Source organism: Varroa jacobsoni, unplaced genomic scaffold (genome assembly GCF_002532875.2).
Source record: "Varroa jacobsoni isolate VJ856 unplaced genomic scaffold, vjacob_1.0 scaffold_533, whole genome shotgun sequence".
Lineage (NCBI taxonomy): Eukaryota > Metazoa > Arthropoda > Arachnida > Mesostigmata > Varroidae > Varroa > Varroa jacobsoni.
Genome location: NW_019213435.1, coordinates 240,559 through 260,786, shown reverse-complemented (window position 1 = coordinate 260,786; position 20,228 = coordinate 240,559). Strand labels below are relative to the sequence as shown.

Here is a 20,228-nt window from a genome sequence, read left to right as displayed (position 1 = left end):
TTACATGTATACCTATCTTCTATAGAAATGCTACTATAGTACAACGGAATGTTATCAGGGACCGTAATAAGGGATACGAAACCACGTATACGTGTCTGTTGATACTATCTGGTAAAAGTTATGGGTAGTGATATTGTTCGCAGTTTCATCGTTTGATAGTTTTATAGCAATTGCCTTATTGAGCCTAGATAATTCAAGGTGGTAGCTAACTAAGTGTTATATATCTACGTGTATACGAACGTGCAGCTGGCCTATCGTAGTAGTCGTATGTTTGTAGTGTTGCAAGCTAGACGTGCATAGAGAGCCTAATGACGTATTCTACCACCTAATGCGTTATATGCACGGCGTTTGTCACGTGTCCATAGACTAGATGACATTGAATTTGGAGACCTGGATCATGACTTAATATGATGGAGAACGTATCGGCTCTGCAAGCAGTTTACTCCAGGAACAGGAAACCTCAACTAAAACAGTTCTCTCTGATGCTTCCTTCTCCCTCGATCTCAGCTTTCCATCACCTTCCATCAAAATCCGCGGCCTAGCATATGCATAAGTTCTATGTAATCTTGTTTCTATTTCAAGACAAATATAGATTAACGATTTTCATTTATTTTGCTATTTTTAAAGCTAAATAATTTATCACTATTAGTACTTCTTTTCGAAGTGACTTAAATTTTTTCTTCAACAATTTTATCGAACTCAGATATTTTCTTTTCTTTTGAACGCTCTACATGCCAGGTGACAAATATCCGAGCCGAAGCGCGCGACGCCCACGTAACCGCGATAGCGGCAAAAAATTCGAAATAATGAGCTAGTTTTGATATCCACGAATGCTATTTGATAAAAATTCGCATATCTGTATATTTCGATCTAAAATGGCTTCGAACGTATCGTCAAGCGGCGCTAAAGTTTATGTTAAGTATTGATTGAATTGTTCCTCGTGAATCCATGTTGGACATTTGAACAGTCAGTTATGTTCTGAGGATCAGATGTGAGGTTCATGAGATTCGAACCCATGTTTACGAATGTGGCATATTTTCGAAAATGTCCTTTTCCTCCCTGAATTTAGTATAGGGAAGACTGACTGGAAACAGGCTAGAATGTTCATGTACACGCACGCCGGGACATATCACTTGACCAAGCATCATTGACCCTGCTGTGACTCGTGACCATTGTGGGCGTCGAGGCGTGCCGTTTATCTGGGATCTAATTTAGGGGCGGTTTGTGTCTGACTGTCACCTTATTGCAGGCTATTTTCAAAGACGGGTGTAGTGTTGGCGTGTTCCTAGCTGCCGACTGCTGGCGCTGGATTCGGTGTTGTTCACTAACGAAATTAATAATTAACAACAACAGGGAGAAGCGAGGTAGGTGGGTAGGAAAGATCCTTCCCAGCAGCAGCAAAACAGCAACAGCTGTCGTTGTCTCCACAAGTCTCTTTGGAGACCCTGCAGAGCTCCAAATGGTATGGATAGATTAGTCACACAACGACACACGGTACCGCTATCTTTTGCCACGACTGAACTTCTCCGTCGTCGCCGCTACTGCTGCGGCCGCCTCGCCCGCCAAAAAAGGTTATCCTTCCTGTTGTGAACATTTGCTTCTCCAGCCTGTGAAAGAGCGATTTTGGAAACAGACAAACTTAAAACGTATGATCGCACTATACATGATTCTGTGCTTCTCAACTGTTTCAAAAGAATCTAAATATAACTCGTTATTATATACTTAAAAGTAAGTAGAGGAGACCTTTATAACGTATCTGAACGTAGCTTTAGTAAGCATGTCAGTAGCTGAACGATTCTTAGAAAAGACCAAATTTATTAGTCGTGTCTTCTAAAAAGTATTGGTTTTAGGGATGCGCTTGTGAATACATATATCGTACGTGATCACAATACGTAGGACAAACTTTGTAAACCCTGCTGCGGTCCGGCGACTACGGGCCCACGCTACTACCGGCGAAAGCGTACGCTTTCGCAGTTACCACAGTCGAAATCGTTGCAGATACTTTTAGCTAACTCTATGATAAATTAAGTAAATCATTGATTCAGCTGTGATTAATGTTGTTACTAGAGTTATAGCAGTTCATTTTGCAACGGACTGCAAAGAAAGGATCTATGTACAATTAAGCTGAAAGCCCTTTTAACATGATGTAATATCATTAAAAAAAATATATTGTGTAATAGATTGCTTAAAAAGCTGAGAAATTCTACATCAACCTTTTCGTTAGTATCTCATAGCGCAAACTAAAATCAAACAAAGAAACAAATAAGAAAATAAGGTGCAGGCAAGCTTTTGCAACTATTATTCGATTCCTATTAACGGTGCTTATCGAATTATGCCGGACAGGTAAAGTAGGTCGACAAAGGAGTCCTTAAAAAGTTTCAGTTGCATTTAGGGCTATATAGCTTAGGGATTATTATCATCATGTGAATGGGGACATGCACCGATCGTGAAACTTTGTCAGAATATTCATACAAGCTATTTTCTAGGCTTGGATAGATAGGGCGTTTGCGAAAAGGCCGGGTTGCTGGCTTCACCTTCAATGAGTTTCACTTTTCCACACAGGCGGTCATACTAGCATAGCCCAATGAAATTTTCCGCTGAATATAATGCATATAGCTTATATCCTGCTCCCTCTACACGTGTGGTAGCATTTCTCCTTATTCGTGGTACATTCTAGGGAAGGAATTATTAGCAAATTGACAGGCAAACTAATTACTCTGAAGAGGATCAGCTTGCTAGATTTTCACCGCGCAAATGACCACTGGATAAGATAGTTTCTGTAAGATATTACTAATTAATCAGTTATTTTAGTAAGTGGCTTTTTAGTATTTAGTTTCTGTAGATCATTTACGTGTTAGTCCTTGCTCAGGTAGTTCGACCGGTTACTCGTTGGGCGCTTAAAAAGGTTGGCCTTTTTATGGTTGAGTATGTTGTTTTTGAATGTCAACTGGTCTCTCTACTCAACTAGGATCTATGTCCACTGCGTAATTCCTGTAACGAGCTAGCATCTCAGTATCGGAGATCTTTAACTCCCATGTAGGTGCATATCGTACCGGGGACGGGATTTGGATAATAGTTCTATTTTTATCACAAGACACTTATTGCCACCCATTTTTATGGTGAAAAAAAATTTTTACTATCAGAAAATAACCCGGGCTCATTATACGGCATGGCAGCTTTGACGATTGAGGTGATGGAATAAGGAAAATATCTCCTATTGATGTCGAGCCTGCTGGCGCAAATGAGTCTTGTATGGCTTTTATTGTTATTCTTGCCCTTTTTTGCCATTGCTTTTACTACCGTAGCGGATATCCCTAGCGTCACACGGCATTATAGAATTAGGTGAAAGCTTGTCAGTATTTACAAATACATCAGAACTGTAAATTCATAGCAACGACAATGTCTAACTGGCATTTTGCTTTCATAAACTGTGATAAAAATCTGCTTCGTTTTCGTTCATGCCATATCTCTGATTACATTTTTCGATCAGAGCCTGTAAAAGACGTTGATCTTGCTTTACAAGCTTTATAGACGCTTCGCACATATGTTATATTGCAAGACGAACATATGGACACACATTCAAAGCCCTTCATGCTTGAATGATCCCTGACTAGTGAGAAGTCAATAATTAAAACGTCGAAGTTGACTCACTCGAAGCTACAAGCAGATAAGACCTAATCGTGACCGTCATGTGTACATACATATGTAAAGAGCAGTTGATCCCAGGAACAACAACACGAGTGGTGGAAGACAGAGCAGCAACAGCAGCGTGCATTATAATAGCATTAGCAAAAACTACCAACTCGACATTAAAAACGGATCACACTAGATGTACACACAAATAACCCTAGACATGATTATAAGATTGCGGCGCACATACAATGATATACAACTGGACGATAAATAGCAATTTATCGAAGAATGAATAGGTGGATCACAATGATCCCCTATTTTTCCACTGGTGGTGTTTTACTCGTTGGCTTACATCATGGAGGTGGGCGTCTGTCGAGCAGCAAGCGACCCAGTGATTATGAGTGACTTTGACTATGATATAGGAGACACTGACAAAGGCGCAGAAACCTTGTTGTCTATATGTCGTATACAGTTGCTCATCCATATCTTTTATGATATGGAGCAACCTCAGTTTTTGCGCATGATTGCATGATGAAGATACATTGCAGTTGACCCAGTCGACTCTCCTTGCCTTCCCTTATTTATTGTGATAGGTCATAGCATAGATTGCCCAAGATTTTACCTTCCATGTTGCCAAAGAACCGTTTCCCCTTATCACGGCCGTAGATAGCCTATTTACTGCGGCATGCGCTTCGTCGCCATCACCGTCATCACTGTCATCAAAGACTTCTAATAAGATGAGGCCAATCGGACGACTTGGATCATCGCTGTACTTCTTATGTGCATGTGCTTACGACTGTGTATGTGTGAGTGCGCGCAGATATAGCGCTAGTAGTAGTAGTAGAGGGAGGGGATAATCTTCACTTGCTTACTGGTACGCCGTCATCTAGAAGAAACGAAGTAGCATGGGGCAATGCGAGTAAGTTGTATGGTGAAGCGTCCACTTTTCCCTCTGTCTCCCTCTTCCCTCTGCTTTCGTTCTTTCCCTCAAGATGAGCCAACCATAGGGGCACGAGGACATTGAAGGGCAAGGGCAAGCATAGTCAGTGAGGCGTTGCGTCGGTGTTCTGGGGAGTTTTGACAGTGGCCGTTGATGCTACCGCTTTCCCTTGGTGTGAGGTTGCTTGGTTGGTCTACATATCCTTCTCAGATCTTCTCAAGGGTGTACTGTAACGCGGTATGGTACCGCAGCACGTCTACTGGTCGGCTTACCATTGCACACTGCCTTAGCAACTAGACCACAACTCGTTGATACAGCGAAGGCATAGTAGGTCAGCTCGGCCCAGCCAGTAGCAAACCATGTAGAATGATGTTCGCTGTAGCATCGCCTTTCGTTCGACGCCGTCGATGCTACAGCGTGGACTCAATCCATTGGGTGTACAGACGGGGTTGTCTTACCAGCTTATTCAGACGAGAGCTGCGACTGATCTTTCGAAATAGGATTATGATTATTTGTGGGATGTAAGAGCGCATGCTGGTGATGGAAACAAGTGCGTGACAGTCATACTGGGTTTGAATGGTGCCTTCCACCGTACCAGTACCATTGTAAGGCCCTGTTTTGGCGACACTTTTGATGCTAATGTCGGACATTGAGGTGGAAGATTTGACGACCGTGCTAATGACGAATTACGATGTTATCTCTATGAGTTCCACGAGTCTTGTCCTATGTAAGTAGGAGCATTCTAAATGGAGAATGCCTAGTAGAAACATGTCAAATTGAGAGATGTATGGAATTCAATTACTTCAACAAATATCGCGAATTAAATATATATATATATGAGGGTTGCTTGAAAGTATTTCTCATTGCTTGACGCGGGATGAGTATGTACATGATGAGTTTGAATTATCGGCTCCTTGGAATTGATGTCGATGGGCTGAGTTTCGATACTGGACTATCGTGGCACAACTTTTATTTGTGCGTTTCAGCTCTCATTTCCTGTTTTCCCTACGCTACGAAAAGTAAATGGTAGAAGACCCAGGCTTCTCGTCACATCTATTTTGATACCTTCGACCCTATGAAGGCTAAGTTGAGATGTCCTTGAGTTAAACTTAACTCAAGGAAACTGCTATAAACGATGACTGTTAGTATCTAAATTTCTGGGATGCAACAACTGAAAAATTATCCAATCCACATTGTGTCTCCTGCTCTTATGGAGGCATTGTCATTTTAAAGTGTAATTACGTTCCAATTTAATATGCAAAAGAGTTTTAAATACATGAATTATAGGTTTGCTGCAAAGCATCATTCATACACAAAGTTACCATTGCTTGATCAGTTAAATATTCGAACATTCATAACTGCTCTGTAGAAATCATAAGAAATACTATTGTGTTACTTTACATTGCTTAAATACTGATTGTGATTGTTTTATTTATTTATTTATTTTTTTTTTATTTAAGATATCCCTTGTGCGTATCGCTTAATGTATTGTAAACCTTTTCTTAATTTAGCCTTACACAGCTGAATTACGTGTGCAGGATATAGACCTCCTTTCCATAATCAATTACGAAGGCGAGCGCATTTCCGACACAGGCCAAATTGCATATGTCAGCTTGATTTTTAAGCACAAACAGACTCCGAGAAAGTTATTAACTGTTACTATGCTTTCGGTCGGGAAGCTGACGCCGGTACTTTTATATAATGTAGTTGCTTTCTGGTCACCAAAATGTGGGCTAACGGAGTGAAAAAAGCAAACGGAGAACGGGGATCATAAGTCAACTAGGAAATATCCGAGCCTTGTTATTATGCGTGTGCGTACTGCACCCTGGCCCTTAAAAACAAACCAATTATATAGTATACTGACTGTCATGAACGAGTGCATATTATATCGAAATGTAGCAGGTACTTGTGTTTCTGAAGTTAGAAGAGCCAAAGTGAAAAGCGGCTACGGTAACGGCAGAAGCTTGCCGATAGAAGACAAGTCGATTCAAGAAGATGACAAGATGAAGAAAGACGGATCGGAAGTAGAAAACAGTCCCGCAGTAACTTTCTTTGTAAAAACTATGCTACGTAAATTCAAGCAGTTTCACAGATAAACTACTGTATTTGTCGATAGAATATGTGGATTAAATATACATTTCTCTACCATGATCTAGCACAAAACCACAACCAGGTGTTAACGAACGTTTTCATCATTTGTGAACGTGTTCAGGGACATATGGTGTATTAGATTCAAATCCGGCCGCACTTTCTTCCGTGTTGAGAGCCATCTATCTAAAGTAGCGTAATTATTTAAGTATTAAACGTGAAGCGCAAAAAACAAATGTTAGGGAAAAGAGTCGGGCGTCAAAGGGCACAGTACAACCATCGCAAGGCCCTCTCAAGAGAACTGAGAAGGTCAGTTCCTACAATATAGAACCTTCAGTATCTCCTTCTGGATACTAACCAGGCGAAAAAAAGCCTTCATTTTGCATTAAGAAGTACTTCAACATTACTTCGAAAGGATGGTTGTTTGTACAATTAAAGTAGGATTTACATACAAATATGAGAAAGCTAAAAACGCATTTGTTAAGTGTCAGCAGGCTACGGCAGCAGTGCTACCACAGTCTGTTTTTTTTTGAAGATCCAAAACATCGGTAGTGAAACGATGCCGGACAGCTTGATTTTGGTGGCTAAAATCGCACAGGACCTCGTGACCGGGTTAGAAAGCTTGAAGTAGATGAACACTCCTCGATATTAGATACTTGTACATGACATGACCAAATAACAAAAGTAAAGTTGGTTTTTAAAAGAAGCACACGTATCCTGCAAAAAAGCTTATCTGTATTGTATGAAGCCATTATCGTTACTGTACCCGCTTTCGAGAATTTGATTAGAACTATTTGTGTATACCAAAAAAATTGGTACTTTCTCAGTATCGGCTGGTTTGATTGCGACTAGACTTCAGCGGAAGGATCTGCAGTCTCGAAAATACAAAGCAATGCATGCTACCTCCTGTAAGGACATTGGCTTTATCAGCAAAATGTATGTCCTTTTTACAAAAAATTCTACCATGTGTATTACTGAGAACTGTTAACATCGGTAGAAGTTCAGATACAGATATAGGTGAAGAATTTAGGTATAATCTGTGAGAGGTTAAGATTCTGCAGAGGCAGTGTACAAATATAGATATTAGAACGTATATATAAAGGTATATTAAGAAAAATACGTATACAAATGAAAGTCGACGATAGCGTCGAAAAAGCTGCAGTAAATTGTGAAGCCTTCTCTGCTACGTACCCGCCAGCGGCCGCCGTCATCTAAATCTCCTATTAAGATAAGCGTAGAGGGAAAATCATATGTTAGATATCATCTGTTGTAGAGAGCGAAACGTATATAGTTAAACTACAATATATCACCAATAAGACCATTCTATATTCTAATATACACATTCTTTCGTTTTGCAAACAAAGTGCGATTATTATTATAAATGCTTAAGCCATTTTCATCTTGCCTTTCATTCTCAAAACAGGGGAGAAGACTGTTAGGGGTGAGGTTGAGGAGGAGTAGTGAGAAGCTGTCGACTGACTCTATCCAATTAAGCTCCCCGAGTCCTTGGTACCCCGTCCGAGCGAAGTGTATTCTATTCACTCTTCCACTCGTTCTCCTCAGTTATACATGCAGTAAAGCCCGCACATATATTTAAGATCTCATCATCCTTTGCTGCCACAAGCCCAACCACCCAATGAAGTGGATCTTGTAAACGCACGCGCACGTCTGTGGAAGTCGGGGGTAGAGGGAACGGGCTTCCCTTACTGTTCTCTCGTGACTCGGATGAGCTGCTGCTGTTGTCGCCCTTAGAACCTCTCCACCCAGTAGTGCGCTCTCACCATTTCTCTGTCTCATTCGCAGACTCCAACCGTGAAGGAAAAACCCGCGCGCTGTCGAGGGACCCTTAGGATTTCGTCGTCCTCTGGTGTTGAGTCTGTCTCGGAGTCTCAACTGAGCGACGGATGATCATTTTAACATTCCTGAGCTCCCCCTTTGCCCGATCCTCCCAGTGGTCCCGCACTCCCCTTCGGGTGGTTGGTGGACTGAAAGGTCGACATCCTTCCGTTCCTCTTAAGCTCCTCACAGCTCAGCCAGCCGTAGGGCTCATCCAGTCAAAGCCTAGCCCGACTTCGTTTTACCCTCTCCTTTCACACTCCCCGAGTAAAGATTCTGAATTTAACAGTGACAGACTAGAAGAAAAACGGTATCCTTTCATATTTAAAGGTACCTGGCAGCTTTTCAGTAAGTTCCCTGCTTACTTGTAAGTCTTCAGAAAGCTACTGCATAGTTATACGTGTTTTTGGCAAGACGGCACAGGAATCGGCCGTTCGTTTACATGCATACACCTTAGTAGTAGTCTGGCCTATTTACCGCAGCACTACTTATGCTACCACGCCCAGATACGCGCCAATCACGGTTATCTAGCTGCCTTTCCTTTTCCTGTGAGCGTGTGGATAACTTGGAGCCGTACGTACTAACTGAGCAGCTAACAGTGTCAAAACGCACTCTCTCGGGAGCCACAGATTGAAAAAGCCGCGATGAATTGTTGCGGTCGGCGCAACAGAGGTGTCTCAGGAGCAAAGACGCTAGACTGTCCCGCCTTCGAAGAGCACCGAAGTAACCATCTAACACTAAAAGCTCTCAGCCTTTTCTTTTGTCGTGCTAGAAAAGGTCGATGGTTTGTGTCACTTAACCAGCAAGAAGGAGACTCCGTATCAGCTAGTTCACAACAGCAAATTCCTTAGGTTCTTGAAGATTTAAATCTTGACAACATTTAATATCGTTGAGACCATCATCGGGACGTCGGGCTTCCTTCCCCAGGAGACTGGGTGACGTCAATGTAAATAAGAACAATAAACAGAGCAGCAAGCGAAGTCGAGTAATTCGACCAAAGTCAGCCCTGTTTCACGCGCCATCCAGAAGCCAACGATATAAGAACTGTTATTCATTAACGAACTTCATTTATGTCTGGGTAGCTATGATAGGTCTGTTTGTACGCGGTGTCGTTCAGGTCGCTTTAAACTGTTAGTGTTTTTTTTTTTGTTATTGATACGTAACCGAATTTGGCAAAGAAGTCGCTCTGCGTCGTATCCAGCGCATACGGCGATTGCGTACAATTGTATTGTACAATTGTAGATTGTTATGCGATTTCGTATAACGATAATCTGATTTCATTTGCGTTGATAAAAGAGGAGTATTTGTTAGATATAGGTCAATACAACGACCGGCTTAGCGAGAAGGTGTCCTGTAAACAATTAATTGTAATAATGAACGTTTCATTCAACTGACTGGGCGATGCTTTCTTCGCTGATCGGCTTTACTTTTATTGTATTTGTATATTTATCTGATTGTATTGATGATCATTATATTCTATAATATCGTATTTTAACATGTATAAACGTCATGTACTAAAGTGGGATAACGTCAATGCTACAGTGTTGGAGGAATGACAATGCGTGTTTTTATATCGATCTCACTACAGCGTTACGCTTCACTCGGTAAATAGCGTAAACATGGATAGATCTAACGCGCTATCTATCGGAAGCGTACCTGTTGTTCAGCGTTATTACTAGTTAACGATAAGCGTCAAAGTAAAATTTTTACTTAGCCAAGATAGTATCGATTCAAATCAAGAAGCATAAAGTACACGTACAATATGAGCTGAATGGGTAAAATTCATTGTGTTCATATGGAATTTAGCAAACCTGCTTCGATCAGAATTGTCAGAGTAGTATTATGGTTAGCCGGTCGTCGGCTTTTCTCGTACGCACTTCTTTGGCTATTACCGTTTTTCTACAGCATCGACGCTGCCAACCAAAACTGGACCTAGAGCACAGTCTAAAAGCAATGAGTTCTTGTAAATAGCAGAGTTTCATAATGACACAGTTTATTAGGCTGCTTACATCATACAAGGTTATTTGTAACGATTAAAGGTATAACAGTGGCCTAGTGAGCGGTCAATGTTGGACTTGTTTCAGAAGTGCCGTTCATCAATGGGAATATTCTAAAATGTCCATTAGAACCCTGCACAGATATCTAACCTGTATAGGTTGTCATTTAAATCTCATTACTTTATCATCGTAGATTAAAACCGTATCTGCATTGCTTCGTGTTAACATAAATGGTCGCTTCTCTCCCGCAAGTTCCTCTCGCGTCGGCTACTCTTGATCACTGTGTGTACAACGAGTCTCGCTCGTGTTTTTCGTTCGATTTCGTATGTATCGATGCCCCAGCTACAACGATTCAGCAATAGCACGAACCGCGTTATTATGTGCCGGCAGGACTTTCATGACTGTGTTATCGCCACTGGACGTTGGAATCGCTTTCGAACGACGGCCAGCGAACAATGCATGAACGAGCAATAATGTACGCGATGTGAGCATATACTCGTATGTGCGAATGGCGCGAGGGGGACAGAGAAGTTAACGACCGTGTTTGAAGTCAGACATAAACACCGAGATTCTGACCGGAAACCAGCGCGATACATATATCGGTGAGAGTTTCTTGCTACACTACTATATATGGCTCCTATTCCATGAATCTCCTTTCTCTGTCTGATCAAAATCTTCAACCCCCCATTGAATGCCTATAGCTGTCGCCCACCTGCACACTTGGCGCTGCTCGCGCAACCCCCGTGCTTCCCTGTTACCGCTTCCATGCTATTCTTGGACCTTCCCATGCTCCCTGCGTTTTGTGTCCTTTCGACAGCTAAATCAAGGGGTTCATTGAAGCAGTTCAATTTAATTAAGCTCAGAATGTGCATTGTCACCGATCATGGCCGTCGTGGCCTGGCCTACTCGTAAGTAGCGCGACGAGTCTGTATGTGTTTGCCTGTATATTTGTGTGCATGTGCTTGTTCGGGTGTGTGTATGTTGTACGCGTTTGCATGTGTGTACGGTGCACGGCGCTTTCAGTCGTTCATTACTCGTTATCTAAGTGGCCGACCAGCCGGTCCCCGTTTCTTACAGCCGAGCAGAAACTGTCCCGTAATCGCGCGCGTACAATCGTCGCTGACGTCAGTCGATTTTTCAAAATGTTGATTATAAATGCCATATAGTAATCGGGAAATTGTTAGCCACCCACCTATCGGCCCCCTGTTAGTGCACTGGCGGTATAATTTTTGGAGCAAGACAGCTTCCAGAGAGCAGCGATCGAGCCTGTGAGAAGGACACATGAATACATGAAACTGGACAACAAAAACCTGGCTAATATGAACCATTATTTTTGGCTCAAGTATCGTCTCTGTGTAGCTAGATACATGGAAAGAACAGTACGTTGTCCGCCTATGTAGACATCAAGGCAGGTCTTCTACAAATAAACACAAACTGGGGCGTATGTGTTTAAAGAGAGGCTTTGTAATACTGCTTTGCAAGTGCGTTTGCCCTTTTGATTATCGATGGCTGGTGTCGTCGACATTAGTTCTTTTCTCTACAGGGATCCGCTGGAAAGAAACAGTCCGATAATCAGCGATGGCCGTTTATGTCTAGAGCATTATCGCAAGTATCACTGTATTTTCGTCAACCGTGTTCGATTTAATCGTAATCATTTCGTCAGATTCTCCCAAGAACTGACTAGCGACTGGAAGACACTTACTTAGGACGGGCTTCCGATGAAATATTCAGATACTGCGCTGCCAATGCTAACTCTCTGCTGAGTCAGTAGCGATTTTACTGACAAAACACGCGTCATTTCCGCTAAATCCTTTTCAACACACCATCCAGAGGCATTCTGCGGCAAGCTATATACGTTTGAATGGCACGCGCTTTTAACTTTGAGAGAACCAACACTCATGTCTTTCGCAACGTTTTTAATACGTGCATATAATACAATGAACAATTGGAAGAATATAAATATAGAAGGCCCTTGAAGTAACATTATTGCTGAAGTATGTATTAGATAATGTGCATTCAAGACACTGCACGATCGCTACGCACGAGAGATTGACTCGACACGTAGTCCTGCATTTGTGTATCCAGACGGAGCAGTTCTTGCTGATTTCACTGATGATAACGCTGTGATAACGAACACTTGATTGTTTGGCTGCTGAAGGGGTGGCGTTCTCTGCAATACTGCTCGAATATTTACAAAGCCTGAAACGGAAGGGACGACGGTATGGCAATTCTGTTACCTTTTTTCGGAATCAAAACCGAAAAACGTTAGCCGCAGGGATCGTCAAGCGGGCTAGGTAAAATATTGCAAAAGTATTTTGTGAGAACCGGCCTCGAACGTCGCATTAAAACTAACGGCAGCATACCCCTCCAAAAAAATCTAGCAATTTCTGGTACCACAATAGTTACTTATTAATATCCCTATAAGATATGACTTGCCATTTAGCTTTGAATTATTTATTTCAACATCTTGAGAATTTAGCAACGATTAGTCTTTAGGTTACTTTTGAGAAGGGTATCCAGTCTCGCAATACTTCCTCGATAGAGTTTCTCCTTAGAATTCATTACAATTAACTGCGTTTTTGCAGCGGACGTGAGTAGATTTACTTGTCGTTTTGTTTTGTTGTTTCTTATTACTAAGTGTCCTATGGCAACCTGTCGATAGAGCCTTCTCCGAAAGTAGCCAGTCCTGTATGCGCCTTCAACAAATAATTAACGAAAGAAAAAGACGCGCAAAGAGCTCATTCAAATAGACCTAGTCACCACTGATAGACTTGTAATTACTAATGTATCTAAATTTGTAGTAAATAAATGAATTGGATTTGGAAAGCACGACAGGGAAAGCCCCTATTTGATATCATCTATTGGGCACCCTTTTTGTAGCTGTATTTAGATAGTAGTATTTTAGGCGGAACATTTCGGCCCGATTCTTTAGCTAACTGGAACTGTCTAAGAAACATTTGTATTTATTTAGAGAAAATTGGCGTGTTTGCTAGTTCCGGCCTTGAGCGTATATATCCAAGGCATCGTGCATCCTGTAGACGAAACTTCTGTTAATTGTCTCGTAAATAAACTTTCGATACGCACCACTAGAAGCCTTCATTCAACGTTCAGTACGAAAATGCAATTTTTTCAGATTACGTTTCCTGCCCTGAAAGGGTCGCACCTAAAATTAAGAAGCCAACCAATGAATTTTAAATGAGAACTACCAAATACAAACCAGCCGTACCCCATGAAGTTGGCTAGAACTGAGCCGCTTCTATTGAGAAGACTATTGATGCTTTCAGAATAAAATGGAAACATTTACGATACCTAAATAATATATCTGAACTTGCCTATATCTTTAAAGTACGATTACAGTGGCGATAATGAAGCGGGTTTTGCACGAATACAGCACAAATAATAAGCTTCAAAACTGTCGTATGCCAAAGCCCAGTAAAATAAAATCCCTTTATTATTTAGTTGTCCTTTACATTAATGCACATATACACATGAAATTATATATATATATACATGAAAATAAATACTCTTCTATTAACTAATGGTTGAAGTAGTCCTATGTCTTATAATACGAAATGATTGCATGTCGTAGCTTGTAATGAATAGGAATAAACGCTCTAGAATTTTTCTGTTTTCTATCTAGAACCACCTACTTTATCTATGCCTAATCCCTGTCTTTGAACGTATTTTATTTATTAACATAAAGCCTACTAACTTAAAGCTCGATCGGTATTACCTATCTTCTGTCGCTTGGTTATTTGGTAAGGCAAACTTTCGCCTAGCACCAGGCGAAATCTATATTTTACAACTCTATAAATCGGCGTATTTAATGTGCAGAATAAGATACAGTACTCAACCCAGCCGCTTGGATGGTTATAGTGTAGTTATGCGACAAAAATAGCGTCATCGGCACGGTGCTTACTTCGTTGATATGTCTCTGAAGTTGAAACGATGTAGGTGCCTTTGAGAATTCGAAATTCTGAAACAAGTACATTCCTGATAAACGGTTGGCAAGGGCAGATAGCGTAGACAGGACTTTAAACTATGTTGCGCAATCGTATATTTCAAGAGTATCTCTTTGGGTCCTTGACAAAGACATTATCGTAACAATGCATTCATTTCATCACCGATCCCCCCCCCCCCTAAACTGAAAAATTCTCCGATTCTAAACGTCATCTTAGACAGCGAAGTCCCGTTCTTTGTTCTCCTCTAGCCAACTAAAAGAGGTTCAGGGCTGCAAACTGTTATAGCATATATTATTCGTGCCCACGCTGATGTCCCTCTCGGATAAGCTTCAAGGTACAACGAAGACTGTGAAGAAGCGAATAGTAGCAAGTAAAAGTACGAAAGATAGATACGAAGAGAGAGAAGGCCAAGTTTGAGGGAAAAGGAGAAGGGGTCGGGATGGCGGCTGGAAGCGTTAGGTTAGGCTGTGGCGACTTAAAAGCAAAAGGCTTAAATTAAATTGTCCACAACTTCGCGAAGGAGCGAACGAACACATAGGACGGAAGAGGAGGCTTTTATATAAAAACCAGGCTTGTGAGTAAAATGAACGGGTGGAACTTTAACCGGCGCGAGCGCTGTCTAGAACATGGCCTGCGTAGACGGTCAAACGGATGAACGGACGCAAAAAGTCTGAAGGGCGAGGACAGGCCGTAACTGGCGGCAGCACGGCAACAACGACAGTGGCAGGACTTCACGGACATTACTAAGACCTCGGTTACACACGCACTGTGATCACTAGGTGGGCCACTGACTAGACACCCTACAAACCAGGAATCGCATATACTTCCATTCTATGCCCTCTATCACGACTGTTACAGAAAGCCGAGACAAAGCTAAAAGTGCAAATGTAATACGTCCATATTATCCTTGAAAATATCATATTTTGGTGGAACTTAAATACAACTTCAGTTCTGCTCTCGTTTCTTTCCAGCTTGGAACAAGCAACACATGGAAGAAGAAGAAGTATAATTTTATTTCCTATCGATTGTATAAAAGATTACTGTTGAAGTACATTTCAAAGTTCATGCAGAACACGGAAAATAGACCGGGTTATATTTTCGCTGGTTCTTTTATATTGCCGGTATACGGATACTACTTTTAATACTCACTGTCTATAGAAAAGTAATAGATCCAACAAGTGATCGATAATGTTTACACGTGAATTGGCATAGGCTCGAGATCCATGAGTAATTAATTCTGACATTGTCTATATATAAGATTGCTTGTATACATATGTATAAAATAAGGTTAAAAAATAGAAACTAATAACTATAGGAAAGAAGTAGAAACAGACGAAGTTAGAAAAAGGGTCCGAAACTGTCTTAAAAAGGCTACGTTTCTCATGGTTTCTACCTCTACTCTGAATCGTTAAGGTCGTATTGACAATAGCAAAGCTGGGGTACCAAATGTGTTACTAAATCGAACAAGTGTCTTGGTTTTTTTAGTTCGCCGTTATACGGCAAGCCGACTTCTGCGATAGAATCGACTACTCGATCACCCAATACGAGTTTTTGTTTAACAATACAACTTGCGGTACGCAGGCAAACATCTTAAACATTGCAACAAAAACGACCGGATGAACAGGTCTAGGTTCCGCAAAAAAGAGCAGAGCCTTTTTTGATGTCTAATTGAATTAAAACAAATAGAAAACATATTTCGACTAGAAACTATATCACCCGACATGTTCATCATTTTGCCTCGTCATCTCGATGCCATGAGATGGTTTTATATGGTTGCATTTTAATGAAACTTAGACAAAGAGGGAATCAAACATCGATTGCGTAAAGATAACTAGGCAAAATGGGTGCAGCAAATAAGAATGGCACAGGTTTGACATAACATATAAATACTCTATTTCGTTTGAAAGGGTTTATTACTTTACAAATGAACAGAAAATCGGCGCGATACGTTTTTGGTTTTCACACGTTTGTTGGTGGTTTACGTTCACAAACTGGTAAAGTGGGTAAAGGTAAACTGTACAGCTGTTACGGAAAGTCTATGCCTCGACCAGGATAAAGGTAAATTGCTTATCTTGAAGTAATTAATTATGAACTATTAAGAGACTATTAAAATAATTCAGATTCAACCGCGAATTGTCTGAAAACTATTAAAAAAGCTTGTTGACACAGGCACTTCCCAAAAAACGCAATTAGCCTTAATCACTGTCTACGGCTCTACGATGCTCAAATAAACATAAAAAAATCATTCTAGTTCTTTTCCGATTTACCTATACTTAAATGCGTGTTATGGCTTACGTCAGTTACGTTGTCAGGTCAGCAATAATTGTTAAATGCGCCACAGGCTAATCAACATTGGTCAGATAATACCTCTAACTACAAAATTCAGTGTATATAAGGGTTAGTTGGCCTGCTGTTTGAGCTTACTGTAATCTAAATGTATGTAAACAATACATTATTGTTGTTCATGCTCACAGAAATCAATGCAATCTTCATTTTTTTTATTCCTTTTTTTGTTCCAGTGAGGTATCGACATCAGAGCATTGCTTATTTGTCAAGACTTACGCGTATAACCCTGGAGTGCCGGAAAGGGGTGAAGAGGAGAATAGGGGTTAGCGATAGGGACCCACAAGACAATCCCGAGTTGTAGCCTGAGGTTACCCGTACGAAAAACCTCTGTCAGTTGTTACACACGAACTAACAGAACACAACAAGCAGGTAGGCACTCATGGAAAGAATATGTTCACACTTGCAGAATGAGCAAGGTAAAGTCCCTCAAAAGCGGAGCTGCGGAGTGATGGGCCGAAAAACGGGAATCACGGGGTGGGGGAGGGAAGGAGCGAACGGGAAGGGAGTGGCGAGGAAAGAACTTTTGTAAATACATCAGATTTGAACCGCCTCGAGCAAAAAAGGGTTTTTGGGTCCAAAATGATGACGCCATCGACGAATGGTCGAGCGGCAAGTCGGCCCAAATCGAGACAACCGATGAAGAAACGAAATAAGAAGAACGAAAGCAAGTGAAGGAAGAATCCGCGCTACGGCATCTATTGATGGTCTGCGCTAGCGGTTAAATATTTGTCAAGTGCACATATGGTGATGGCATGGAACGAGCTGGCAACGACCGCTGAAGTGCCGACCAGCCGATCAACGCTCTGTGTTAGGTGCTTTTCGACTGAGACTCGCTGAACTGAGCCTTGAGGGCTGCTGCTGGCGCTTCAGTAGTAGCAATTGCAGTTTCCGCTGCTGCCGCCAACGATGCCCCCAGTGCCGCTGCTGTTCCCGCCATCTCTTCGAGAAGGAGCTGCTCGACTTCATCGGGCTCTCTTGGTTCGCTCGTTCGATACGATTGAGCGTTCAGCGGTGCTTTCATTCACGGAAGGTGCCCAGAGGGTGTGTACGGTAAGCACGAAAAGGAGGAAATCCTTGATGAGTGGTAGCTTCCTTAGGACAGAGGACGTTTGCAAGAATTGAGTCTGACGCCCCCATCCCTCTCAAAGGTAGCAGGAGCAGACGTTTACTGACCTGAAGATCACTTCATCTACTACCTCGTTTCCTAGACTAGCGCCACCTAAATATACGAAGCTCAAAAGGCGAAATGGCGCCGCGACTTTTCAACGCCAACTTCACGAGTAACCGCTACGCTACAATATTCATGAACCCGAGTTGTGATATGTCGCTGCGCGCGAGACTTACGTTAATGCAGTTTCGAATCCATCGTTTTTGAGTAGTATTTATGTTACGGCTTAACCACTGCACAAACAACGTGGACAGCTTTTACTTAAATACAAACGTATTTTATTTAATATTTATTTACCTTTGTATTTAAACCCTCAAGGCTTATTCATATGGCGACTCAACCAAAAGGATTGGTTCAAGTGTCGGGGGGGAGACTATAGAAATACGGGGAAGTATTTTGCGAATTTTATCACTTTAATAATAATAACTTCAGGAAATGGGCTTAACCCATTTACAATTGCTAAAGTGCCCATCATAATATAAATGTCGGATCCGGTAGGCTCTCAACGAATACTTACACGCAACAGACTTTATTGATTGAGAAGACTGTCAAAGCAGTTTTAACTAGCAGTTCCGAGTTTGGCTAGCCCACATTCAGCAAGGAGATGCTTTATTGCTATAGATATTATTTGACATCATTAATTGTAACAACTCAAATATAACCCGCTTTTCATATGGGTATAATTCTTGGTCAACATACGCAACAGTAAGCCTTACAAATACTGTGTAATGACGAAGCTATTTGATAATCCTTTGCCCGATTTCTATTCAGCTTATGTCGCTCTCTTTTGCTTTGTCTCCTTTTCTTTTTGCTCTGAAGTTGATTTCTATTTCTTTATGCAATCTCAGCGCTTGCTTCAAGTTATCTAGTTTCACGCATTTACGTCGCAGCTATTTGCGTCGATTTCTGTCTTCTTTTTTTCACTATTTTTCTATCGGTTTCAAGTTAACACAAAGTCTTTTTGCTCACTCTGCTTGTAGCTTAATCTCAGTTCTCCCTAAATAGTTATTTACCAATCTAAGATTAATCCGTGTGCTGCTACAATCCTTAGTTTTATTTTTTTTTGCCTTCTGACAACTTTATCTGTTCACTTATTTCCGTATGCCTTTCTGTCTGCACGAATTCCCCAGTTGTTCTACCGCTGTTTTTCTATAATTTCCCATCAGATTTCCTTCGCGCTAGCCAAGGTTCTGCCCGCCGATTTTCTATTCATTTTTTAGTTCGCCTTTTCCTTTCACTGGCAACACGCTGAGGCATCTTTAGCTGTAGCATCAACACAAGTGCCAAATAGGACGTAATGTCATTTCGATTCTTAGACGTTATCATGTAGTTCTTCCTATTTTTCTCCTTTCAGCACGCGCCTACATCTGTACAGATATATGGAAGAGCTCGCTATGCTTCCTGATTTCTATCCATTCCTTGCAGGTGCAAACATTCGCTGCTATTTGGACACGCATCCATTTGTAATGACGTCGCAGTCGATTTGTTTATTAAAAGCGGTGGGCTAGTGCTATCTTTATTGTTAATAATATTTATTCATGTTCCGTTTTCTCATTCTAATCTTATTCTATGATGCTATCACATATTCAGGGACGCTTTTCGTTTCTGAATTTGTCCCACCTCCTGAAAACGGACGTTATGCACTCCTATTTTTTCGTCCAATACAACGAAGCAGCTTCTTCATGAGAGCGCAAACATCATTTCCCTAATACGTAAAGTCCTCTTTCTGTCTTCCCGTTGCGCGCCTTTTGAAACTCCATTGAACGACCATAGCGGAAATTTCGGGCCACGCTATCGGTGTAAGGCAATAATATAACTTCCGTCATTGCGGTCCCATCACAGATCGCCTTTTCGTTTCCTCTCTCTTTGCAGTTACTCTCCACTAAATTAATTACACAACCGTCATCTCATAACTAGTACTACAGCAAACGCACTGGTAAGCACGACAGAGTCCCTTTCTCAACGTCTCGCGGCACAGACTTCCGATAGGATTCCGTGTTTTCACGGAGGGTGATCCACAATGGAGATTTGTTACGAAATGGGCTTGGCTTGACAACAAGGAAATATCAACGTGGCGGAGACCAGGCTATCCGCCGGTTAAAGTGACGCTTAGTTCCTACCATTAAAAAATCCTAATGACACATGATCACTTTAGGGAAGATTTTAAGATACAAAACATATTAAGGCTTGTCTCTGTTGGGCTGATCAGCGTGCTCTCCGTGCTTATACGCCCTAACTGAAAGCTAATTTATAAACGC

The 20,228-nt window shown here is 41.5% G+C and overlaps 1 long non-coding RNA gene across 2 annotated transcripts; it reads left to right on the top strand.

The window, feature by feature from the left end:
- Positions 1-1,394: 1,394 nt before the first annotated feature.
- Positions 1,395-19,462, top strand: LOC147753375 (uncharacterized). 2 transcript variants are annotated; one of them, XR_015311396.1, is made up of 3 exons: positions 1,395-1,728; positions 16,976-17,171; positions 19,325-19,462. It is a non-coding gene; the product is annotated as an uncharacterized LOC147753375 (long non-coding RNA). The 2 variants fall into 2 exon arrangements; XR_015311395.1 differs by lacking the exon at positions 19,325-19,462 and having other exon boundaries at positions 16,976-18,262.
- The last annotated feature ends 766 nt before the right edge of the window (positions 19,463-20,228 follow it).